Consider the following 27,873-nt stretch of genomic DNA (forward strand, 5'->3'; position numbering starts at 1 on the left):
GTGTCACTTCTCAGGACGTCAAGACATCAGAGAGTAGCAAACCACTTCAACGACAGCAGTAGTGACAAAAAAGATGGAAAAGGATGAAGAGGGTGGGATGAAGGACTGGGACAATATGGTAAGTCGTTACAGCATGTTTAATATAATTTGTACTGTGCTTTATGTAGAGAGGGAATACAAACAGGGTGTTAGATTATACATGAACAAAGGACAAACACTGGGTGATATTGGAGCTGAGAGGAAAAGAGACGCATGATGAAGAAAGGCAGATTTTTTGCATTTGTTTGAGAAAAGTGCCTATAAATCATCCCCATCATGATTTTTTTTTCTCTCCCTGCGACTCGCCCACACTGGGGACACGGCGAATGTTTTGTCAAGATCCTTGCGTGGTGTCAGCGTTTTGGCACAGGGGAGTGATTTAAGGGGGCATGGCGTGCTTGTCATGCCCCCACGCCTGACTGTTCCAGTCTGCCCTCAGAGTGTGTGCAAACAAATAAAGCGCTGGGGCCTTTTTTTAATTAGCTCCAGGGCAGAGATTGACAGCTTGTAGTGGTGGAGATAGCACAGTAACCAGCTATTACTCTAAATATTTGGTACGTTGCACGGTTGAGACCGTAAGTGTGGGATCTCTGGAGGCACATTAGCTGGTGGAAAGTTGAAAACAAGTGTTATTAATGTGTATTGTAGGTTATTAGCAATTCAACAGAATTTATACTACAAATTTTTGGTGTCATCCCTTTTATTATCTGGTATTTTTGTCTTCTTTCTTATATTTGGTAGAGGGTCTTTGTCGTGCAACGTTTGTAGACAAGATCCTTTATGATAAGGCAAGAAAAGTTGGTGAGAGATGTTTTTTCGCAACCTCTCTCATGTCCAATTTAAAAATGCTTTATCGAGTCACAGAGCCATCGATGCTGCTCGCCCACACAAGGACACCATGAAACAATGTTGATGTTGACCTTAGGGTTATAAAGGTCGGCCTAAATCACCGAGCTACAACTGGAGAGGGACAGAGCTCAACGGGGGCGTCTAATGTCTGTGTGATTGAGCTGTAAATCACATAGGATTAGAAAAATATATGCATTAAAAAAAGATTTTACCCTAAATGGACCGCTATACATGTGTATTTTAGTTTAATCACCACCCTTTATATTAATATACTGTACAAATTTCAACCTTAATTTAATCATTAGAAATTAAAGAGTAAAAATCATGATGGTTAATAATGGTCTGCATGAAACTGTATGAAATTACATTTCATGTCATACACTTTATAAAAAGCAAAATAATACTTGAAAATGAAGGAATTATTTATATTGATACTGAGACAGGAATCACAGTCTAACACTATTATTTCATTGTAGCTTTTGATCTTAACTCACAATAATTGTTGTTGTCATTGAATCAGTGTAATCCCTGGGTTATGCATATATTCATAGGTTCTTAGAGGTTTATTACGCTGACGGTTTTGGCACGGCATCAAAGGCGAGCCGGGGCAGATGAAGAATAGAAATTCCATGACATGTGTTAGATATCGAATTTCAGCTTGTGGAAATCCTGCAAACCTCTCCGTGAACACATTACTCTCTCCAATAACTGACTTTTTGTTGTTTTGTACTGGTGACAATATTTCTCATCCAAATGTTACACCATGGATCTGTGGTATTTGTTATAAGAAGGCGGTTGCCATCATTCACAGTCAGACTGATATTGTGTTGTGTTACTGGACATATAACAACATGTTGCTGAATAACTGTCATCTTTTATTGATAGTGTCATCACTCTAAGTCTGATTTTACATTGGTTATAGGAGGTTTGAATATAGAGTGATTAATTTCTAGGTGCTTTAATGATTAACCCACATTTAATATATCATCTTTCACTAGCACGACTGCTCCTCACCCTGATCATGACCCCAGTTTTTTTTTTTTTTTGCTCACGGCCATGAAAGTCATTATTTACAGTGCAACAGTGTGAGGGCATATCTGACGCTGATGGGGCCTGTGTTTATTTAATGCCGACTAAATGACGGGGTTCAGGCTCGCAGCTTCCTCTGCTCTTAAAATGTAATTATAGGGAGATTCCTTTCCTGCACAGGCGTTTAACAACTCTGTTGAACTCTTCTCTTTTCATGATGCGCTAATTCATGATTGCATGCATTGTAAATACCTACCTAGTTAAACCTAATATTTAACATTGTTTCTGGGTAAATTATTAGCTGTATTAAATATTTTATACAGGTATTTCAATACCTCTGTGCAGTAAAGTGAAACTTATAATCAATTGATTATGTTTTGTAAAATTACTAAATGAACAACTGAAGGAGAAACATTGTGGACTTCCCATCATGCACTGCGTTTGTGACCCCACAGAAACCTTTTATATTACATGTTACAGGATGTACTGTATATGTAATCAGTCTGTGATGGGAAATAACCAGAATTATTATAAGAATGACGCAACTGGAGGTTGGTTTACTGTACAAGAACAAGCAAAACTAACTTCCTCCCCTTCAGACAACAATATAATACACGGGAAAGAAACACCTCCCACTGTGAACAAATATATATTTCTGTTGAAAAGTCTCACGTTTTCTGTCGTTTTTTAATTAAGATATTTTAATGTAACTCCTCAGAGGCCTAATCCAGCAAACGTGTTTCAAGAAAACATCGATTTTTTTTTCTTTTAACGTTAAAGTTATTTTCCCCTCCATTTGCATCGGTTTTGCTTTTAGAAAGAAATCATCATTATTTTAAGGATTGCGGATTGTGGACACATTTAGCAAGCATCCCTCTCCATAAAGGTCAGACCTGAATGTTGAACGTGTGTGTGGATATTTTAGAGACCTGCAACTGGACGCTGATCCGGATCCGGTTCATCTGTCGGGATTTTATTCGATCTCTGATGGAGCCCTCTCACCTCGCTGCTGTCACTTCTGCACAAACCAAAGGAGCCAGGTGAGCATGTTCAGCTCGGCCTCAGGAGCGTCGATTAGAGAAACTCATTATTCAATTAGCTTCAAGTTGTTACTGTGTGGGAAAATATAACAATAACATAATATGAAAATATATCAAATATTATGAGCTGAATCGGGGTTCAGGCTATTTAGATTATAAAGTCACCTTTTAGCTGAAAAATAGCTGCACAATCTAATTTTTATTATTACCAATCATTATTCAATCAATCAAAACAAATTGATCATAACCAAAAATAATAATAATCTGATTTGTTGTGAAGTTATTTGTAGACGTCAATCGCCGATGTGAAAATCCGCTCAAACATAAATCACAAAAATAAAAGGAAGCAAGCAGAGTTTAATCTTAAGTCTGTTGGTCCAAAACATAAATAACATTTTGGATTTCCTCTTAAATTGCCTCTAAAGTTAAAAAAAAGGTGGCTGAATCTGACATATTTTCTAGGAGGACATTTTAATTGCCATCATCAAATAGTGATATTCTGACGTCTTGTGCAACAATTTGAGTCTGACATATTTGTTTTTTTTTTGAGAATGCAGGGTTTGTTAAAATTTAAAATAAAATGTTAGTTTGAAGAGTACTTTGTCCTGCGTTTGTAGTGGATTAACTGTGTAATGGCTGGGACAATCAGATTGAAATCAAAGAAATTGTTTGTTATATTTTTGAAATATGTGCAATCTGTCTGTCAATACAAAATCACAACACAAAGTTTCAAAACAGCTTATAGTTTCAGAAAAAATAATGTCTCAGCGAGTTTATTTAGTCTGCTGTTCATCCTCAAAGTGTCCTTACTGTTCTGCAATGCATGGCTGAGAAAGTAAAACACAGGTCCACAGGAAAAGAGAAAAGCATATGTGTATAAAGTAGCAACAATTAATATTTTAAATAACAGACAATATAATAATAATTGTATTCTGTGATCAGTATAAATTTAACAGTGTTATTGTGTTTAAGAATGAAATGTATTATTTAATTATATTTATACAAAATTGTGATTTATATTTTGTATCATCTTGATAAGCTGTAGCATGTTTGAATTGTCCTATAAGCATATTGTCCTGATAAAAAAAGGATTGTTAAATTATTTACATTGTGATGTCCAAGTGTTTTAACTCCAAAAATTTCACTTTTTCTGTGGAAAATAAGACATAATAATGGTGAATAAAGGTGTTGATATTGCCCTACCATGTGCTTGTGCGTGCATTTGTGTGTGTGTGCGCGTGTGTTTGTTTCCATGCATGTCAGTACAAATCAGACAAACAGAGAGTGAGAGGTCGGACTGGGAGTGTCGGCGCGGTTGAATTTACGAGTGTGTAATGAAGCATCTCTGACGCAGACAGACTAAACAGAGCCTCTCTCTCTCTCTCTCACACACACACACACACACACACACACACACACACACACACACACACTCTCTCTCTTCAGGTCTGTCCTGTTCCAGCCTTGAGAAGACGTCATGTGTTATGTGAAAAATAACACAAAGGCAAACTGGCGAATAAGTACATCAATTCTGCAATAAATTATATACCATAATTATACCAAAATTATATACCACCTATACTGTATGTTCAGGTTGCATACTACATACTTCTCCATATCAAACTTAAAATGACAGTCGACAACAGACAAAGGAATTTTAGACCCTCCGGTAAGAATATTTTAAAAGTTCTACAAAAAACCCTTAAATGGGGAATAAATAATACATTTAAGGAGGGATCCCTCTTCCAGGACAATACATGCCATTTGTACAGAATAGAAAAGTTAAAATTACAATGTGGATAATCAGAATTACAATGTTTGATAGACAGAGTGTCAACATATCTGAATAATCAAATGTGTCGCTAGTTACAATCTATTCTTTAAATTAGAGCATTAATAGAAGAAGCAACAGTCTATATAAGTATGGTAACTAACAAACGCTTCTGAAGACCTGCAGTCATTGTGTGCCTACAGTTTAGCTTTATAATTTAAGGCTGTACACTCTGAGAGTCTTTCCAGGAACTGAGGACCTCCACGCCTCACTATCATAAACAATTCAGATTTCTTTTCTGGTATGAACTGTCCTTGTTGCACTTCAAAAATGTTGCTGTCTCTGCTGTTTTTCTTCCCCGCTCTGACAAAGGTGAGTGTTTTCTGCTCAGCAAGAACGACATAGGTATTGTCAGGAGTCAGGTGACGTTGAGAACATGCGCTGTGCTTGGTGATTGGGCTTGGATGAGGTTCTTCACCCCTCCTCTTCACCTCTGTTTTGACTAGCATGCCAGCTCTGTGACTACCGGTGAAGCGCCGACACCCCTGGAGTGGATTCTGAGCATACCAAGGAAGAGATGCCTTTGAAAGGACAGATGTTCCCGGGCTTAACCTGCCTCCTACCCAAACCACTACCCTCCTTCCATTGTATATTTGTTCTTGCTCTATAAATAACTGGACGGTAACTCACACAAAAATGTAACTGATGTGCAGCTGACCTCCAGGCCTCTAATTTTTTTTAGAACGAAAGAGACTCTGAAAAACCCTGGAGAAAACTTGGTGGATTCAGTCATGGTAAATGGACTAGAGGACACAGTGAACACACCCATTTTTGTCCACATAAGGACTAGTCTAGATGTCTGGACTGGCTCAGCTGTCTTACGTAACGGCAGTGTGTAGTCCTGGCAGATGAGGCGTGATGGGCTCGAGCCAGTTCAAGCCACACTGTCCAAAAATATACCAGCCATATTCACAGGGGAGAATACACTAATTTGATGTTCTTAAAATTTTATAATTGAAAATGGAGTTTTGCTCTCCCTAGAATCTCCATGTAGGTGGTAGAGAACAAATTATCCATCATTTTCAGTCTTTCACATGCCAACTTCTTCCAAAATTTTAATATATATAGAAAAATCATGTCGGTAAAAAGAATCCAGTAACATTTAAAGTCTCTAAATTTTTCACATCACATCTTAAAACAGCTTTTCAACATTCAGAGTGTTTGCTCTCTCCCTGTGGCTGCTGGGATGAATGGGTGATTGTTCGAGGGCCCTTGTGACGACTCCCCTGGGCCCCATCAATTCGCGGAGGCTCCTGGAACATCAGGTCATGGCTAACCAGGCTCTGAAGCTGCAGCCTGGCCTCACTGCGCTGATTTTGCCACAGTCAGAACTCAGGACCTCCAGGGCACACAGCTGGGTCCCTTAAAAAAGCCCAGCTGAATGGTTTTAGAAACACTGCATCTCCTCTTACCCTGCACTCTCTCCGCACTCGCTCTAAAATCAGATATCAGATACTGTGTTTTTTACTTGATATGTTCATCTTTGCTTGCCAAAGCCCCTGGAAACCATATTAAAGTCTGCGTTCCATATTTTTTAACCAAAAGGCCTCTTCAGTTGAAGAATTTGTCCAAAATTTCCATTATCCCCTCTCTCCTCCTCTTTCCTCTCTTTCTTTTTCTCCACAGCTCTATGTTTCCCCGTCTCTTCCCCACATGCTCACACACATCTTAATTTTCTCTTTTTCCCCTCCAGCGCTGCTATCGTGTTGTATCAATTACAGCTGACCACCAGTCAGGTGGGTCTGCGGGACATTTCAGATCACGTAGGGGCAGCCAGCCCGCTCAGTGCCTCCAGCCTGCTCCCAGACTCCAGTCCCAGGCCCCGCTGAGGCCTTGTCCCAGGCAGGGCAGGGAGACACCTGGCCAAACCGCAGAAACACTTCCAGCTGCAGACTGCCTGATGCTCACTGCGGAGAGAATCCAGGCCAAAGGTGGAGGAGCTCACCGAGAACTACTGCACCACCATGAACATTTCTCTGAATTTCATGACGTTTCTTTTTAATCGCAGCACCAAGCGTTTGTTCATCTGTAGAGGTGAAGTGTTGAAAGGGAAGTCTTGAAGCTCCAGAGTCATTTTGAGCAAATGTTTACACTGCGTCACAATAAAAGTCTCCTCCTTCCTCCTCATAATGGAAAACAAGGCAGAGTAGCAAGACTGCTAAACTGTGCTCCTCTAAGTGAAAGTGGGAGAGCACGAGGGGTGAAAAAAAAAAGGGCCAGACAGAACAACAGCTCCCTTTTCTCTCCGAGCAGTTGACATGAAAGACCACATTATGTCTGAGATTAGAGGCAATTACACTGGGAGTGCGCTTTAAGACCTTTGTTTGCCAACATGACAGGAGGGAGCAGGGCTGTAATTTGATGAGGGGGCAGCGTGAGTGAGAAACTCGGCATGGCCAGCTCCCAGCAGAGAGAGAGGCAAAGAGAAGCCTTTGTCCGTGGCGTGGACATGGCAGTTGGCAGAAATGTGAACGTTTAGAGGAATTCAACTGGGATTCATTAATTAGCAGAGGTGCCTTTATCTTCATCGTCAGATTTATTGTGTGGCTACCGTCTGTGGCTGAAAAGTAAGCTTTAAAGGAGACTTTACAGCCCCAACGGAAATACTTTCATCTTTTGCCTTTTGTTCCAGATGACAGTTCAAAAGCTGCCTTCTATTGTTTCAGCATTTATATTAATTCAAATGGCACAATTGTGTTGGTTCACTCAAATGTCACAAATACTGTAAACACACGATTCAGACCTGAACCTGCGGTCAAACAAAAGCACCGCGCCAGATCTTCAAGACGTGACATCTCCTCTATTCTGGCCGGGCGCATTGTTCCAACATGCTGCGAGGTTTTCAGGACAGGAAACGAGCGGCTTGTTCCAGCCCGACCGGCAGAATGGAGCACGTCTTTATTTGAGGGAAGTCATTCCGTTGATATATAAAACACCAAAGCAAAGTTTCCTTCCCCCTCACTTTCCTGGTGCTATCCCCTTCAAAAGAACACGGCCCTTTATACTGGGCTCACATGCACACACGGGACCAGAAGAAAAACAAACAGAGACCATTTAAATATCAACCAACCTGCCTTCTGTTTGAATGGAGGAGCTACTGCACAGCTCGGCCCGGGATCGGCCAGCATGCTGGTGTTACGTGCTCAGCTCTCTGAACTATGATGTGGACCAAAGAGGGGAACAACAGCAAAACAAAGCATTGTGGTGGTACTTTCTGCAGGTATACTGTAAAATTAAATAAACTGTATGTGGTTGTTACGCAAGAAGAAAACCACACACCAAACATTACTTCTTCACTACCGACCAAAATGCGTTCGTATCATCGAGTATCAAAAGTTGGCATTGAATGGTTGATTCTTATTATTGTTGACTTATTTTTTGATTCAATATTTGCTCATTTATTACAGAAAAGTTCTTGCTTTGTGTTAAGACAAAATTAAACAGAGACACATTTGACAGGTTTGAAAGATGTTTGACAGAAAAAAGGGTTTGTAGAAGAAACATCTATATATTCCTTGATATAAGGTATTGAAATAGTATCGTTCAATGTTCAAGGTACAAGTTATTGTCATTCTCTCCATATACATTACTGCAGCATTACAGTGTTCACAATAAGAACAGTACAAATACAGTAAAACACAAGTATTAAGTAGTCCTTGTTGAATAGTTAAAGTGCAATTAATGATAGGTGGCGTCACACATAAGGAATGTGTCTCGTTTTCATTGAAAACAATGGAGTGTCTAATTGATAAATGTGTACATAAAACATAATAATAATAGATAAATAAAAAGAGAAGATATGAAAATGGCGTTATAAATAGTGTCAGTGACAGACTTTGTCTTAGTATCAGTACCAAAACTCTGGTCTCGTGTTGGCACCAAACATTATTGGTATCAAAACATTTTAAACAGCCCTACTTTTCACCCTTTGCTGTCTTGTTCTCTTTAGCCAAATTTTCCCAGAAGGGTGTGTGAAAGGAGGAAGAGGACCACCTATTAAAGTGAAATCTTAGGAGTGATGGATGGGAGCTTGTTGAGGGGGAGCGGAGCAGCATACACCCCAGGGGAGGGGGATGATGAACAGGGGGGGGGTCACTAAATCCCCACTCACACCTCTCGCTGTGGGTGGAGGGGATGGAGACCTCCCATGCTGTCTGACTTAGAAATTTGATTGATTCAATCCTCTAAAGAACTTTAAAATTTTGCTTGTTTTCCCTCCAATCTTTTACTTTCATCTCCATTGTTTCAGTTGAAAAATATGGAAGAGGTAGTTAATATGTAAAAATGAGTTTACTTCTGGCAGTTCCTGTGTTCAGCAGTGGCTATTTCAGTTTTTCTAAATACTTCTTGGATGAAAGCAAGTAACACTCAAAAAGATGTAGTGCTGAGCGGATTAGTCAACGCTCACCTGACCCATTTGAAAGCCATTCCCAAACTGCTATCCCAACATGTTGCCTTTCCAGATCCATTGTAATGTTTTTGCGAAATGTCAAGCTACCTCATATTTCTCAAAAACTTCAAACATCCTGACATTGGCAGTTATTCAGCAACGTCATGAAGAGCTTTCAATGGCTATGTTTACATAATAGCTATTGGCTGAGCAGTACTCTGATGATATCTTATTTGTTTTAAATGGGTACTGCACAAATTTAGCATTGCACTCCTATAACACTGTCGGACTCATGATGGACAGTTAAAAAAATAGATGCAGACCTATCTTCATTATTCTTCTTCTTCTTCTCTCCTATATCACCCACAATGCAACTTGTCCGTCAACATTTCTGGTTGGAGATTTGGGTGTGTTATGCTAGCAGTGGCTAATGTAGTCTTGAGCTGCTAGCCTCAAGCACAGATGAGGGGTGGACTCCAGAGGTCTGGTAAGCTCCCTTCAAACTTGTAGTCTTCAGCCCGAACCGATGCTGACCCTAGTGACATCAGTTAAGGCACCTTATCAGACTTCACGCAGCGCCCTCTGGAGCCACAAAAGGCTCCATACAACTTTTTTTCACATATGCAGTAGTACTCCCCAAGACCTGTAAACAGACTTTGATGTGTAAAATCGGCACAGTTCCCTTTAAGGTATTTATGTATTGTTGCTGTCCTGTGAAAACAGCCCTATTTTCGCTTTGTGGCGATGCATTTTTAGCTAATCCAACAGGTTTTTAAATGGTTCATTTATCTTAAGAAGGAGGTGAATTTTCTCAAAACGTAAAGGAACACTTAATCCTTCAAAATAAAAATCACCATGTTTGGAGATACGTGGTTTTCACTGGACAGAGATTATTTACACACATATTACTTTCTAAATGAACATGTGTGGTGCCACAAATAAAATATTAATTGAATATTTTTGCTCCCTGTATGGTTCATTGTTAAGGTCACAGGAAAAAAGAAAAAGAAAAGCACTACTGCACTACTTTTCAAAACAAAGCACAATCTGAGCTGAAACATACATGTAAACTGTTAAATCTGGGGATGAAACTTAAGTAAATCTACCTCGCACGGATTTCAGCCAGTTTTTATAAAATAATCCAAAACTTTATGATACACGTAAAATGACGAGAGTCTGAGCTAACACATACAAAGAAGGATGTATGCTCAAACAAACACATCATGAGCTAAATCATTTAATAAATACATTTCAAGATGTTGAAGTCAACTTTCCACGAGTACATTTTTAATCCTGAAGTCACGTTTTTGGACAATAAATTCATGAAGAGGCAAATGGAGAGGCTGCAGCACTTGTGGTTTAACGCCTGGTGTGTGGAGGAATTACTGCTGTAGTAGTTTGCCTTTAACTGTCAGGAAATGACCCATAATCTGCAAGCGTTTGACTGCTGCAGCATTCCTGTGAAATGACACAAGTTGAGGTAGATTAGGGGTTGGGTAATTAGCTCATTAGTCAACATAAACACATGGCAGGACTCCCCCACCTCTACACACCCTGCCCCCCTCTCACCGCCCACAGCTGGTGGCGAGTGTAATGTATGCACACACACACACACACAAACACACACACACACACACACACACACACACACACACACACACACACACACACACGCATACCTGCGAGAACACAGACACACACACACTGCTCCCAGACCACTTCATCATTAATCCAATTCCTTTCTTCTTTTTTGAGTTTTCCAAGCTCTTTTTTCTGGCCTCATCATCTCTTCTGTTCTGCTTTGCTCCAGACAAGCCACTCTTTCATATTGTAGCCCTGGGGGCTGAGGGCCAGCCACTTTTCACCAGCACCTCGCAGCTTATCAGAGCACTTTATCAGCCTGAGGGAAAGAGATGGGGGTTAAAGCTCTTCACTCTCAGAAAACCAGCAGGCTGTCAGCAAACAAGTATTTGTAAGCAGGGGCTTGGAAACGTGTGCCTTCTGACAAAGAGAAAAGCTCCAGGGGTCATGTGTTTCAGTGTGTGTTTCAGTGTGTGTGTGTGCATGAAAAACAGAGGACATCCTTTGTGCAGCGAGGTAAGCTGGTCCCCACACAGCCTCTCTTGTTGCTCAGGGGACAGATGCTGAACACTGGAACCTGGACAACCCTTCACACCTCCTAAATGCAGCAGGAGGCCTTAGCTTTCTCCTCCACTTAATTTTCGAACCCTCTGTTCACCCTCCCCATGTCCCACCCTCCCTCCCTCCTTCCTCAGCACACCCCTGGAGATCAGCATAATGCTCTCTTTCATCAACACATCACAAGCCATATGAAATATTGTGCAAACTTTATCAAGAAGGTGTTGAAAATGGAAACATTCCTGAGTTTCAATTCCGCCGCGTTGATAAAAACCTGCAGAGAGAATCTCGCCTTTGAGTTTCAACACACCGAGCGCAGTTTTAGCACCTTGAATTTCGGTCACAGGCCACTTTTTCATTTTAGAACAGGACTGGGTGTGTTTGCCTCAATGCCATTGGAAACAGAGGGCCTGTTTGATGGTGTTTAGTGTTTGATATGAATGACCATTTGTGCGGCTTCTCACTGTACAGAGCTTGTTGCTAGCCAGGCCACTCGGGGAGTTGTGCACCTTGGTCATGTGATGCTTGACGGGGTGGAGGTGGAACAAGCTGACGAGAGACAAAGAGTGGAAATGGATGAATGAAGAGAGAGAGAGAAAATACTGTACAAGAGATCAATCGGCTGTGGTTTGCTACTCAAATTGGTAAATTGGAGGTTGTGTTTAGATATAGCCACTTAATCTGCAGGCTGATGGATCCATCCATCATCGCCTGGAGCGACAGCGATGGATCACACATCGTTTTCTGGGTAATTTAAAGAGGAAAAACACACTGAGCCTACTGAGTTTAGCTACGTCCTTTAAGTTGCAGTGCGTAAGACTTCGACTCATTTGTTTTTGGATGGGTTTGACTGTGTGGGCATGTGTGCGTGTACTTGACAGATTGTGCAACTAAAATTTTTGCTTCAGGTGCAATGAAACCACGTCGGTTTCCAAAAATCCCAGTCATGGGTGGAGAGTTAACGTGCGGAGGCACAGTTCATTACTTGCACTGGTTGAGTATCATTACCTGAGAGAAAGAAGGAGTGGAAAGGCAAAAATGTTAAACGTCTATCATGATATATATCTCTATACACTCCCTTTATGGTTTTATCTGTCGTTACTTTTATTGGTGCATGTTGTTTTGTTATTCAAAACCCTCTGGAGTCTGTCATTTATAGTAACATAACTTTATATATCATGTAGAGAAAAGCTGAGAAAACCAGTTGAAAGTGCTGATGTGGGGCTTTCACGAAGTATCTCATGCATGTCTGTAGACCATAAAACATTGAAAGAAGATTTTAAACTGAATTGTCAATAGTTTCAGTGATTTACAGGCATACATAGACTTTCAATGAAAAAGGCACAAACACAAGTTGGGATAAAATGTAAATATAATGTATTACAATTTTTTTCTTATTTTTTTCTTTTGTATTTGTGTGTATGAATAGTGAAACAATATTTTCTAGAACCTGAACTGTTCTTTAAAAATATTTTGATGATTGTCACTAAAGATTTGTAAGTTTTTATAGGCGCCTGTGTCCTTTTTCTCGTATATTTGGGTTTCTGGCTGCTTTATTCTTTGTTAAGTTGACACAGTGATAAGTCACACTTATAGCCAAGTTCATGCTGAATAAAAGGATACCATGCATGTGGGATAAGGACAGTTTAAAAGGTGCTAAACAAAGATAAAAAGGAATGCAAAGAAAGTCAGCAAAAATTAACCAAAAACAACCTGGACTGTGGCATGTGTGACTTACATTTTTTCTCTGGACATCAGATTTAACTTATGGGACATTGATGTGTGAAGAGAACTATGGTAATGAATTTCATACAAACATAACATCAGATGGTGAATGATCCTGATGTGCCTACTGTCCCTTCTCATTTCAATTTCATCAATATTGATATTAATAGCAAGAGTACGAACAACAAACTGGCTGCGAGGGACGCTGCCATTGACAATGATTGGTGAGGGAAAGTGCCACACCTTGCTCTTTGGCAGCGGGCCACGGCCTTATCAGGGTTGATGTATTACATTGACACCCAAGTTATCTTAATGACTCCGTCTATCTACCCATCTCCCCTCTCCTTCCTCTCCCTTTTCCCAGCCCTTGGCCTTGCTCCTGCTCCATCCTCCCACTGTTCAAATATCCAGGGCTGGTTTCTCTCCTTACGCGTGTGTGTGTGTGTGTGTGTGTGTGTTTATGTTGTACTAGATGGGAGTAGGTTATTACTAAGCCACCTTACAATTTGCAGTGAAGTGTGATTTAAGAGCATATGAAGTTATCGTTTATTGACAGCCGGTGTCAGCAGCGGTTGATGACTCATGACAAGAGAGCAGGTAAATATAGGCTACGTCATGTTGTCTGAGAAACAAAGATGATACAAATAAAAACACACCTGTCACAACTTGAAGCACGGCATGATGGGAACAGACGCATGAGTCGTCTATTTTAAGAATATTAATTACCTTTAGCACCTTTTTACCCCGCATGATGACTAAATGTGGCATTCCTGTGGTTTGTTGCTGTGTCTGACGTGTCTTGAAACGAGGTGTGTTGCCACTACAGAAGGCTGAACAGACACTGCAGAGTGAGTAAGTATCTCCAGTCTGACCTGATCCTTGGTGGAGAGCAGTTGGCATCCTGGAGTCTCATTTCCTGGTTTTTAAGAGGGCATCCTTCCTTCTTTGACTCCAACTTCCTCTGCTCTATAACACCCATTGTGCAGAGCATTGCTTTACAGGTTATCCCAGTGTATATTAGAAGGTGCTTCAAGTGGCCCCTGGACTTCGGCTTTAATTTGTTCAGGACAAATGGCCACTAACTGCAGCCGTTCTCAACACCTGTCCTGACACACAGCACTACGAGGGGGGAAAAACGTCAGCCTGAGAGCCGGCATTGACCATGGCTTTTAAGGACAAATCTCAAATTTAGTCGTCAGTCAGTGAAAACTTGTGTCCTTGTTGGGGTGGTGTGTTGATGTTTACCAAAACAGATGATGACCGATACTGATAGAAGACCAAGATTTTTAGATGTTGCTATTTTGGTGAACGCAAATATTATTTCACAGATTGTCACAAGGGCATGTTGTTCCAGCAATTAGAAAATCACATAATAACAAGAACAACTTTGTGTGTGGGAGCAATGTCACATATTTAGTTTGCATAAATAGAGTTTTAGCACCAAATGTGGCAAAAAAGTGGAAAGTACACATAAAGGAAATGTATGCCCAGTGTATGAAGTTTTAGCAGGAAAACAACTTGGTCTATGACAATTTTTGACGTCATACTTTTGAGAGGTCAGATAATATGAATATCCAGTCCTATTCAATCTTATTCAACTTAAAACAAGTCAAATGTCATGTCAGTGCACTAAAAACTGTAATCGTTTTTGTGTTTTTTTTTAAAGCCGTTTTCAAACAATAAGCGGCAGTATCTTAAACCTCCAGAAAATATCACTTCACTGGAGGAAGAAAATGCCTTGTTTCACCATATTTTTTGTAATATTTTAATAGAATCTATTGTTCAAATACAAACAAGATAGTGGTCCTACTACAGACAATGCAGTAAAACTGGCCTTTGTTTTGAATCATGATCTGTAGAGAAACACTCACAATATAATTTTTCTATAACATTCAAACATTTGTGTGATTATATTCATATTCAAAACTGACTGATTGGGCTTCATATTAGGACTCAGTGCCAGCTTAACTTCACGTGGATGTTTTTGCAGTGTACAGTGAAATTGCTTATCTAATAACAGCCTCCTCACCGTCATTAGCTGAAACGTTTGAGGGGGCAGGCCGGGAACTTTATCCCACTGTTCTAATATTTCTACCCACAGTTTAACCTCAGCCCCAGTCTGCCATTGGCTGCCTCACATGAACACCAATTAGGCGTGATGCAGGACAGAAATAAAGGCCGATGCACTTTGCTATGAGGAGCATTTGTTTTTTCTTCTCCCTCAACGTCAGAGCGGGTAACCGGTGTGCGGTCCAAGTATTCTGGTCGTAATAGTAGCTCAGTGTTCCGGGAACTCCGGGATAAAAAGTGAAAAAACAAGGTGGTGAGGTTTTCTGGGTAATAACTCCATCTTTCTGTATTGCAGTGCAAGAGGGAGGAGGAGCGTCTCTCTCTCTTTCTCACTCTCTCTCTCGCTCTCCCTTTTTTTCATATTTTTTTGTTCTGGCAGGTTCCATAGCCTCCTGTCCATGGAAAGCATACTCTGCACATTCTGCAGACAAGGGTCTTCAGGGAGGAAATAGAGAGGAAATTGTGCAGAAAGTGTAAAAAAATCAGTCTCTCCTTCTCTCTTTCTCTGCCTCTCTGTGGCTCACTTCACACAAAGAAGGACTCCTTGTTTTCAGTTCACTTCTAATTACTTACATTTATCCCTCAAGGGGGAAGTTAAGAAACAACATATTCTATCATTCATACACAAATGATATACCTTAAATTGTTTAGAGGCCAGTGTGCTCTTCTCAAATGACCAATCGTTCATCTATATTTAATTATTCTGGTTTTCTTCAGTGTAAAATTGCTTCAGGACTCACTGCCAAACATCTGTCCTCTTTGAATTAACACTCTCTGCACTAGTGTTGATGCATGATCAGAATTTTAAATGTAATACAATGCAAATGCAGCGAGACCAGATCTCTGACCTTCTGCTAACTGGTGGTAAACGATGTTGATTTTCCTTATAATCCCAGGCTTCGGCAAGAATGTTGAGGACAAATATGATGAAGAGGAACAGGAAACGTTAGCAGCTTTGCAAGATTTCATCCTCCACCCCATTAGACAAATAATGGCAAAGCTCATCTTGCACACCCAGTTTGTCACTTTTACACTCCTACATTTTGTTTCAAGGGAGGGCTGGCGGGGGGGGGGGTTTATGCATTTGTAATCAGACGTGGTCTTGTGTGTATTTCTGCGCGTCAGTCAGTGTTTTGTTGCAGCAGAGTGGAGATTTAAGAGCTAAAATTGGAGAGGGGGTGGTAGAGAGAGAGAGTTTAGTTTAGGGGCTGAGGTTTCAGATGAGGGGTTTGTAAATCATCTCAGGGGAGCTCATTTGTGCCAGGTGGTCACACTTTTGGAGTTGGTAACTAACCTCTACCACATGCTGTCACCTGTATGTGAAGTTACGATGTGGTTTCATTACGGCACCTCCCCCGGCGTCCAATGGGTGGTGCTGTATTTAAGAGAAAGAGACAGCAGTTGGCCAGGTAACATCCTGAACTGGGTAACAAACTAAAATACTTTCCCCCCCAGAAATTATTTTTTATTAAAAGATTAAATCTTTTCCATAGTGAATTCTAATCTATGCATATCTCCTCATCCAAACACAATTAGTGCATTTACAGTAAGAGAAAACCAGCTTCCCCTGTAGCTCAGAGGCAAACAGTTCCCAGAGTCAGATACAGTAGAGGACCCCAGGCCTTTGCTCTGTCCATGTTGAATGGTGTCGAAGCAGATGCATCTGCCAATCAGCCCAAGATGAATTTAGGTCACTTCCTGTTCATGCCATGCCAAACTAGAAATAGAACTACAGCCAAACAATCCTCTTATAATCAAATACTGCTGATGGGATTTCAGAAAAGGCTATTCAGTTTTTTGCTGTCACACACAAGCGTGCCACAGTGTGAGGACAAACATGTACTATAGGATGAAAAAGTTTTCATTGTCTTTCAACTCTGTAGTTGATTTGAATGTCAATAGCATTGTGAGTTTGTGAGACTACTATGAAGTTAAAAATGTTGTCAGCCTGGATCAAGGGTTAATAAAGCAAAGACAGACGGGAAGAAACTTCAAAGAAACTTCTAAGTAGATTTGGCAGTGGGGTGCCTTGCCACAAAAGACCTTGTTTGGGATTGAATGAAAAGAAGCATGTCACCGGAGGGAAATGTGGTCAGGCATGTTGAATGTATCAAAAAGGACATAACTGATAAATAAAAGGAGGATGGAAAGGTTGTAAACTTCACAACCTGAGCCGAGGAGGGAAGAGACCCCCGCAGTCTGTGATTATTTAACCACAAAGCCTACTCCAGTTTCTGTAGCGGGCTGCATCCTAATGACAAAATCACACAAACACACACTCAGAGAACCTCGTGCTCAATAACTGAATCACATCTGACTCAAACAATGTGAGCGTCGAAAGGTGCCGTTCAAGATTAGGCGGCCTTTGATCATGATGGTGCCTGATCTACACAATGTTGATGCACTTGGTTTTGAACAAAATTGTGTAAATTACATTATACTTAGAGCACAGACCACAAATTACAGTATTCATACAGAGACAAAGTACAGACGGAAGAAGACAAGAGGCTAAGGAATAATGGAGAAACAACTTTGTGTTTAAGAGGGACTTTAAGGGACACCACATAAATTACACTGCAAGAATTTCTTAAATTATTGACTACCTATTTTATAATTACAGTAGTATTATTACTTACTGAATAACTGGATAACAAGGCAGGAAAGATGGGGTAACAGAATTGATATCGCAATGAAATTATGACATATTCACAAAAACCCAAACCACAAAAACTGTTGGGAAGTTCCAATGTATTTAAAGTATTACAAAGTATTTATTATTATCAATGTAGGGCACATTATTGTTGTTGCTTGGGATGTACTGACGTACTGAAGTACATGTTCGACCTTGTGCTAATAGATCACAAGATACAAACAAAATGGGGACTTGCTTATCAAAACACTGCTCTATATAGCATTACCAGTGGTCAAAACTACCATTAGGTAAATCTTTAAATTTAGCTCTTAATTTTCTAAGTGAAACTTTGTGGATTCTGCCTCATTTACTCTGAGATCAGAGGGGAAAACTTAATTGGACAATGTTGCTTCTAGGGAGGTTTTTCCCCCTCTCTTCAGGCTTTTCTGGCCAGACAAAAATGTCTATGCCAAATGTCCTGTAACAGGCAGTCATGGATTAATCTCCATGTTGTGCCTTGACTTCGTTGGGCCTGACAGCCTCTGTAATGGAGCGTATGAATAGTCCAGACTCCACTACAGGTAGAGAACCCGAGGCCAGGAACCTTTCAGAAACTCAGCTGATTACAAAAAAGGAGAACACTTCCGCTGCTGGCTTGGTAAAATAAACAAATATGGCACTGAAACCCATCAGTTGTAATAGAGTTGTGGGGTAGACTTTGAGGGCACATTATTTTCTCTCTTCAAAGAGAAAGAAAGTCTACGACAGCAAAGACGTAGATGTTTTCCACGTCAACAACAGGGCTATTCATCTCTCAGAAGGTGAGCAAATCTGAGGTCTGTGGTCGAATATTCAAGAAGAAGAGGAGGAGTCGAGAGCTGTGTTAGAATTTGAGAAGTGTTAATCAGGGAGAGGATGTGGGCCTTCTGGCCTGTACCTGATTACCACCAAATGGGCCAGCAGCAGCAGCAGCAACAGCTGGGCCCTACAACAGTGTGAGGATAGGAAGAGGGGGAGGGTAGGCAATGGAAGACACCATAGAGACGGTTAAGGGACAAAAAGATCAATTACATGCAGGGACTTTCCACAATATTTCAGATACAGCCTCATATTTTACTTGCTGAGACTAACCAGAGGAATTTAGTCTCTTTCTCCAGTATCTCTTTGACGTATTATGTGTTCAAGACAAGAGGTCGATTGCTAATCGCGCTGATGGGAATAGCTGACTATTTAACCTCCTGTATTCCTCTTGTGCCATTATCCGGGCTTGCCCCCTCGCAGGTGCCCCATCATGTGCCTCTAACAGAGTTTGTCAGTTCATTAATCCCAGCTGCAGGAGAAGAATGCTGTTTTTCTCCCCCTGGATGATTGGTCCTGACAGTGAGAGCGAGCCAGTGACTGTTAGGAGATAATCAACGATTTTTTTTCTTCTTCTCCGTCCTCATCTGAGCTCAGCACATCGCTCACCTCTCCCTGCCAAGTTTAAGTACATGACTCAACATTGTGACATCTCTGATGAATTATGTATCTCTCACTGTGTCTCACTCTCATCTTTTGTCTCTCCTGCTCTTGTCGGTTTTACTCCCTCTGCTTTTCAAATGTGTTTTTACACAGTCCGGCTGCACAGCCATTTAAAGGCCAGTGATTTTAACAAGACAATAAAAAAGGAAAACAGGTTCTATTTGGTTTCTCACGTGTGTCTTCAGTGACCTGATTTAGTAGCTGTGTCACATTGCTGGACGAGCCTGATGTCAACAGAAAAGTGACAGCGTCGGTCAAAACTGACTTTTATTTTACGCTTTCCTGACAAGCGATCTCTTGTGTCTGTGTTCACATCTCATTTCCTACCAACAGACAATGTCTTAACTATGACCGCAACTTTCTCTAATATAAAACCTGCTTCATTTTTTGGTCACTTGGGGGTATTGCAACAAGCTGTAAACACATATTGACAAATTGACATATTATCACCTCATAAAGTTGATGGTGAATGTGTTGAACAACATTACCTTTTATTTGAAGTCATGCTGCTGGCCACCTGATGTATGTTAGTCCAATATTCACTCTCCTTTTAGCTCTGTTGTGGTCTTTGGAGGGAAATATCTGCATCTTTAACTTGTTTACCAGCTATTCACTAACTTTGTCTTCTGTTTGGAGCTGGGTAGGTGTCATACAGTTGGTTTATCAGAGCTTTTTTCAGCTGCCTGCTGTGGGTGGAAACAGGGATAATGACAGTAGTGATAGTGAACCTGAGCAGTAAATTTGTGGGCTGTAAAACCAAAACAATGAGCTGAAAGATGCTACAACGCTCCATAGAGCTGAGGAGAGGATACCAGCGACATCTTTCCCATAAAACATTGTCATTTTTTATATTGTTGATATAATAATATCATATATGTATTATTATATTAAATGAATGTAGAATGTATTTTATTTTCTCAAACTTATGTTATGAACTTCAGTACATTTATACTGTTGCAATAACTCATTCTACTTTTATCTTTTGAAAATCAGATCAGTGGGGTTGTCTCTGTGCTATATTTGTACTTGTACATCTCAAAAAAATTATTTATAAACATGGTGTTAACAGAATCTACAGGGAGCCCAAAGGACTGTATGTGACCTCATAAAGATCAATGTGAGGCTTTCACAGCGAGAGAAGGAAATGTAACAATGCAACAATATGATTGTTTTGCACTTCCTCTAACATGAAAGCCACACGGAAAGAGACAAGTCTATTCTGAGCCATAAAAGGCTAATTTCTTGTCTTATTTTAAACATGTTTATTTCTGAGAGGAATATTTAGAATATTTTTAGAGTGAATGAAAAGTGTCATGGGCTTGAAAAGGGGGAATTCACTCGAGTAGGTGCAGATGTTTTAAACACGCACGCACACACACGGCATCAGACATTACAACTGTCAAAGACGATATCACAAACATCCGGCTTTTTACTTTGCAACCATAAAGCGACCACCAAAACACCTCCACCTGTGAGGTGATCCAACATGTGATAATAGCTCTGAGAGCCCTTCATGTGCTGTGGAGCAGAGTGCAGTGGGTCCTTCTGTCATGGCTGCCTGAGGCCAGGTGAACGTTTCCTTCCCTCGCTCTTTCCTGTTCTTCTTAAAATCTGGGCAGGTGAGGCAGGCAAAGCCCACTTAAGATAAGTGGATTACATAGTCTGTATCTTAAGCCTTGCAGTGACCGTATCAGTCTGCCGCACAGACACACTGGGCAGGTTTTTGTACTAAAGAAGTAAAGCAGTGCGATTATTCTATGAGATCCAACAGAGCATATTTATTTTAATTTTTTTTACAAATCATCAACAGATATTAGACAGTGCAGTTTAAGATTTAATTCAGGTCATTGCAAATATTCCTCTGTTGCTTTGGTCACCATGTTTAATACTCATATAATGATATAATGAATAACTACAAAAAGATAACTAATACTTAATACCTGTTAATACTGCAGCAAGTATCGGAGAGAAGGATGGAGGTAAAAGAGCAAGAATTGGGAAGAGAATTATGTAGTTTTTTTTTGTTTTTTTTTTACAGATTGTTAAAATGTCAGTAAGAATATGGTTCTTTCTGCCCATTTTCAGCTTTAAACCAATTGTTTTTGCCACAACACAATGTTGTCATAATCACCTTATAAAGTTGTTATGGCTAACATGTTAGCAAACAGTTGCCTATTTACACATTCAGCAGATACAGAGCAAAATTAGCATTCATCTGGAGTCATGAATTTGGTCACCTGACAAATATAAGTCCATCATTCCCTCTTGTTTTAACTCTGTTTTGGTCTCCATCAACTCCAGAGTGAAATATCTGGATCTCTGGCTGCTAAATGCGCCACTATGTTCATCAGCTAGTCACTAACTTTGTCTGCACATTGGTGCTGAGCAGGTAGTGTGCAGTGGGTTTTCACAGCTTTTTCTAGGTATGTTTGGAGTTAAGAGAGTAAACCAAAATATATGCTGAAAAACACTAAAACACTCTGTAGAGCTGAGGGGGACTGCAGAGTCGGGTGATGATTCACATGGCTTCATCACAGGATTAACTTTCACATAGTCATTTGATCTATTGTTAACATAAAAATATTGATTATAGCAACTATATATAATGCGCATACTAATACATGCACAACGGGAGAGAGTTTTCAGAGCCAGAGAGAGCGAGGGAGACGGGAGAATATGGGGAAACTAGTGAAGTTTGTTTTGGGAAAGCGTAAGTGACCTCCTCAAACTCTCAGTCCAGAATAATCATTTTCACTGCCACAAGAATAGCTACATAATTGTGTGGAATGCAAAAATCTGCGCAATTTCATTCTGTTGGATTTACCCTGTCAGTAAGCTGCGATCCCCTGATGCCTCTCTGAGGAAAGGAAGGGGTTTGTTGAGTGAAACATGTACAGACAGTACAGTGGGAGTAAATGCAAATAATCACTTCCACATCAGAATTGACAGAGAAAATGGAGCGCAGTTTTCACAGATATTATGTTAAAGTGATTTTCACACTGACCCCTGATTTTCTCCACTGAAAGAAATACAACTATCTAAATTCAAAAGCCAGGCTGAGCTAGTTTGTCTCTGTAATCAACAGTCCAACAATGAATGTTGTCTAGCACCGTCTATACCGTCAACACCGTCAACACACAGCGCTGCAGTGGCTTCACAGATTAGTAAGAGCAGTGTGTGTTGTTTTTGCTATATAAGGCTCTCAGCGAGCAATCACTGAAAAGGCATGTTCCTTTAGTCACAACCTGGGAATTTGGAGATTTTGACAAGACTCTGCATAAAGTCACAGGGCAGGCACCAGTTGGACTGACACGTGGGTGGACTGAGCAATCAGAGAGGGAATCAAGGTTGTCCTTATTACTGCTTTCCTCAGTTTTGCTTGGCTCTCTTCTTGTATATCCAATTCATTCAGTCTTTAAAAATCTCTGTAATGGTCAAATAATCAGAGGTGGGTTGTGATGACTTACATGTACTCTGTTACATGTAATAGTTTTTTTTTGAGTAAATTGTACTACACTATATTCATACACTATCAACAAGATACTAATGAGGTCCTTTTCATGTTACAACAAGATCGTTTTCATGTTCTCATTATCACTACATACCAAATCATTCAGTTTAAAAAGAAATCTTGCTCATACACCATATCTTATCTCTGTTGTTATAAAATAATACAATTTGTGGCTTTTTTGAGTACTTGTTATTATAAAGTAACAGTATTTTCACTTGAGTATAGTTTTTGGATGCTTTAATCACCTGTGCAGATGATACAAAGCTTAAAATGTGTAGAAGTTTTCTGTATTTACATCCCACACGATCAGTGAAGACAATCATTTTAACTACAAATGTACATGAACAAATGTCTTCTTGAATATAATGTAAAATGGATATCAGCGTGCAGATCAAATAACTGTGCTTCCCTGTACAAATGTGTCACTGAGACATTGAAAAACATGTCCCAGACTTCTCTTTTCTAATAAGGGAAAGTATGACAGGCATGCACGCTGCCTCCCACACTCTGTTTGTTGTCTTCTGTTCCCGCAACGCATATAAAAAAGGGGGAAAATGAATGTGATATCTTTGTACATCTCAGTCCTTAATGCTCTCCGGTGGCTGAGGAACCCCCACATTTCCAACCCCCCCACCCCCCAAAAAAGTTTAAAGCCTCTCGCTCAGCTGGGTTCTCCCTTTGTAGAGAGAATGTTCAAAGTATTACACTGTCACTAATCATCCATGTTACAACATCTCGAGCAGCGAGGGCTCTCACTCTGACTCCACCAAACCATTATGGTGCCACAGGGTTGAAGGAATAGTCCACTTTGATCTCCTCAGAGGAGAGCTATGGAGACATCTTTCAGCCTCTCTGCTCCTCTCCTCACTACCCTCCTCTCACCCCTTCTGCTCTCCTCCCCCTAACTCCCTCTGGTGAGAGACTTTAAACAGTAGGCTGGAGGCTGTTATTTTGGGAGGGCTGAGGGGGCGAGGGGGCGAGGGGGCGAGTGAAGAATAATATCTTGTACTCCAGGGCCCGGACGGCTCCCCCAGCCCATCAAACGAGTAACAAATGCGGTTACAGACCCATAAAGAATAAAGGGAGAGGAGAGAAGAAGAACGAGGGGGCAACATTTTTCTGACACAGTTTTACGGTTCTGCTTATTACAAGGAGCAGCTTACGCTCTCCCTCCTCTCCTCGCTCAGCTCACCGCCTCCTTTATCAGCCATATCTACACATTCCTGTGAGGACGGAGGGGTGCAGGATGGAGGGATGGACTGCGTGAAAGAGAGGGTTAACAAGAGAGGGAGGCGCAAACATAAAAAAATACATTTGCTTTTTTCTTTGGTATATATCTTTTGGAAATCAAGTGCTTAGGATTCATGCAAGGATGTGAAAATGTTTTAGTCTTATCTTTTCTTCTTTTGTGGTATTTCAATACCTTTTCCTTCATAATGCAGAAATCTATCAGATTCTTCAATTGAAATTTTTCATTATTTATATTTGTATATATAATTATAATTCATATATTTATAATTAACATGGAAAAGGAACACATTTATATATTAAGAAATTACATCACAATTTTCTGTATTACATTAAAAAAGTTATTGTATGCCCATATCAGATAAAGTAACAGCATGAAATGACGTACTTACATAAAACACTATACAATATTGACGTTCAAAAACATAATCATAATGAAACCGCATGTTATTTCAGTTCATATAAGCATTAACATGTTAATCAGTTAATCATTAAAAAGTACTTCATACTACTACATCAAAAATGCCAGACTTTTTTATAAAAGCAGAGTATATTATAATTTCTCTGATAATCATACATTTTGAGCACTATTTTAACTAACTTTTTTCTTTATGATTTATGTGTGAATTTTAGGATTTGAACATCACATGAATAATGCTAACATACAGTGTCTTTCTACTTTTGGCCATAATTATTGATTTTTGCACACATATTTATTGAATGATTTCATAATCATTTTTGCGTTTTCATCTGATCTTAGATACAGATTGTTTTTGTCCAACTATTCTGTAACATCTGATTCTGTATAGCAGAACAAAGGTGTGGTGACTGTATCTGCACATTACAGTCCTCTGCATTCAACAACATTTATGAGTAGATGTACAAGGTGTAAATATGATTATTAGTGGCTCTTATACACTTCATAGTTTTACTGATTTTTGTCAGTGAAAGACAGTGGCTGTGTCTGAAATCACCCCTTATTTACCATATAGTGCACTTCATTTAGCCTAGAGTATGAAATAGTGTCCATGGCATGTGCACTACTTTCTTCTAACAATCCCACAATGCAATGCGTCTAATTTTATAGATGTTGAAATTACCGTTGTGCCACTCTACACCTGTTATTGAGGAGGCAAAATAAATATCAATGAATCATAAGTGCCTGAAGTCTTTACTCACTGCTTACTCTTTGTAAACTCTTGAGCGTTTACTATAAAGAGAATGAATGCTTGAACAAGGGAGGGATTTTGGACACAGCCAGAGAGTAATACACTGCATTGCATCTGCACTAAACCCCTGATTTGAACATTTTACAAATTATGGCCAAAAGAGACATTATTTACAAATTATAGTGATTAAATTACTTTATGTGCTCTCCAGTAATTATCAGTTTTCTCTGGGTACACTGCTCGGTAACTACAATATTTGCTTTTCCTCCTTGCTGAGTTGAGCATGGCTAACATGCCTGGGGCAGTAAACCTTCATAGACCAGCTGATAGCTCACATGGAGCTGCTTCTGTTGGGGCACATTTCAGAGCAGTTGCATTAAAGGATTGATTTTCACATACTTTTTGTACAATTCAAATCCCACATCATTTGAAAGTCCCTGGCCTCTTAAGCAGGTAAGAAACATCCTTACAATATTATAGTGTTTGATTTAGGTTGCGCAAAGTAGGATTACTTACAGTATGTTGCGGATGGAATATTTCTATAATTGTCCTACCACAAGCTGTTAAGTTGAAGCAATTAAGTCTTGATACGATTAGTTTTGCTAAGATGTTCATAAATGGCAGGCATGTAGTGCTAAGCGAGATGTTTAAATCAACTTAATTCACTCTACTTTATTTTCTGGTGCTATCAGGTCAAATTGATTGAAACTCTCTGCTGAATAACCTCTGATTTATCAGATTGTGTCTCAAGCATTGAATTTGGAAAGCCTGTAGTTCAGTTAGTATCACTTTGTTTTAATGTCTACATGAGAATATAATGGTAGTGAAAGATAAATCCAATCATGATTATTCTTATACTCTATGTTATGTTTCCCTGCTTCAGTCTCCCTCTTCGTGTCTCCTCTCTCATTTCTTCTCTCAGCAGTCTAATGAACTACAGTTCACTGACCAGTGAGATGCGGCTGATTAATTCAGAGCCAGATAGGCGGATCTGTCCCTCTCCATTTCTCTGAGGGCAGCAGGGAGGATGGCAGGACATCTCATCCTGTCTCACTCAATTAAACTGAGCCCACAGCCCACATGTTACCTCCCCATCTCACAGACATTTTCACTGCGCTACTTAGGACAGCACTAAATCACCAAACTAAAACTGCACAGTGCAATTAACCTAATGTGCATTTACAGAGAATAAAATATGTTTTGTTTTTTTCTGTTGAGTTACATGCCTACTCAGGCAATACTTGCAATTAGATGCTATAAAAATGCCCTATATAATGCATATTAATGGAAACAACAGCTAATTGGCCTTGCAAGTACTATGAGTACATACATTATTAGCATTTATGCCCCAGAAAACCAAGTCTGCTCTTTTATACAGTCAGACAAGACCTGAAAAAAAAAAATCAAGAGGCAAAGAGCTTGAGAAGACAGTTTATCATCTTAAAGGAATAGTTCAACATTTTGGGAAATTTTTATTCGCTTTCTTGCTGTGGTCAGAAGGGAAGATGGATACTGTTTTCTCTATGGTAAATATGAAGCTATCGCTAGCAGTCGATTAGCTTAGCTTAGCAGAAATACTGGAAACAGGGTAGAACAGCTAGCCTGGGTCTGCCCAAAGGTAAAAAAAACCTAAAACCACCTACTAGCACAAAAGGTTCACTAATGAACATGTTATATCTTATCTGTACAAAAACTTATGGGGCAGGGCTATGTGCCGGACTTCCTTGGCCTGGCACAGTAACTTCCTGGACTCTTGTCTCCATGAGGCAAACAGTGGAGACTTCATGGATTTTGTTGCCTTTGGACAGAGCCACGCTAGGTGTTTCCCCCTACTTCCAGTCTTTATGCTAAGCCAAGCAGACTTGCTCCTGGCGGTAGCTTTATATTCATCCTACAGGCAAAACATACAAACAGAAGGGTGTCGATCTTCTCACCAAGTTTCTCCTAAGATGTTGAACTACCTTAAAGATGAACTGTTTTTAATAAGTTTTAAAATGTTTTATCAACTAAACCATAAGAAATGTGGGTATAGGCCCTAGGGCAGGGTGGTGGCATAGGGAGGTGCAAATTCTGGATATGGTCTGTGAAAATATAAACGGGTAAGAGTTCAGAGTTCTCATGAATGGAGATGACGCCAGTGCTATCAAATATTAAACCTCTAATTCCATAGCCAACTGATGCTTTAAGGAGATAAAAACCAAGGAGACGATTAGGTTTCATATCCTTTGTTGGCTAAATGCACCACTAACGGCGCTGCATGACGACGGCAATACGAGACCTGCCAGACTACAGTATAGTGAAGAGCCTGCGGGAGATAAAATTTCCACTCTTCAGGCAGTAAAGATCATACGCCACCTTCCCTCACTTCATTCTCCTCCATGACAGCCTCACTAATTGAAGGTGACCTTGGCTGACATTGTTGGTCACAGTTTAAGCACTTTTAAGGAATTTTTTGGGCGTGTGTATCATTGAACTGGAGTTAAGATTGAGTCTGTAGGCATGATAAGAATCTGCTGATGAACCAGGCAGCCATGAGAATAACAGCCTCCCTGCTCCTGTGGTATCTCCTCTCAGCCGTGAGTGGGGTGGGGGCGGTCCACCGAGGGCCTGGGACCTCTCACTCATCCCCCACTCATCCTCTCGGCTAGTGGGTGTTATCATCATGTGGACATCTCTTTAC

Source organism: Enoplosus armatus, chromosome 14 (assembly GCF_043641665.1).
Source record: "Enoplosus armatus isolate fEnoArm2 chromosome 14, fEnoArm2.hap1, whole genome shotgun sequence".
Taxonomy (NCBI): Eukaryota; Metazoa; Chordata; class Actinopteri; order Centrarchiformes; family Enoplosidae; genus Enoplosus; species Enoplosus armatus.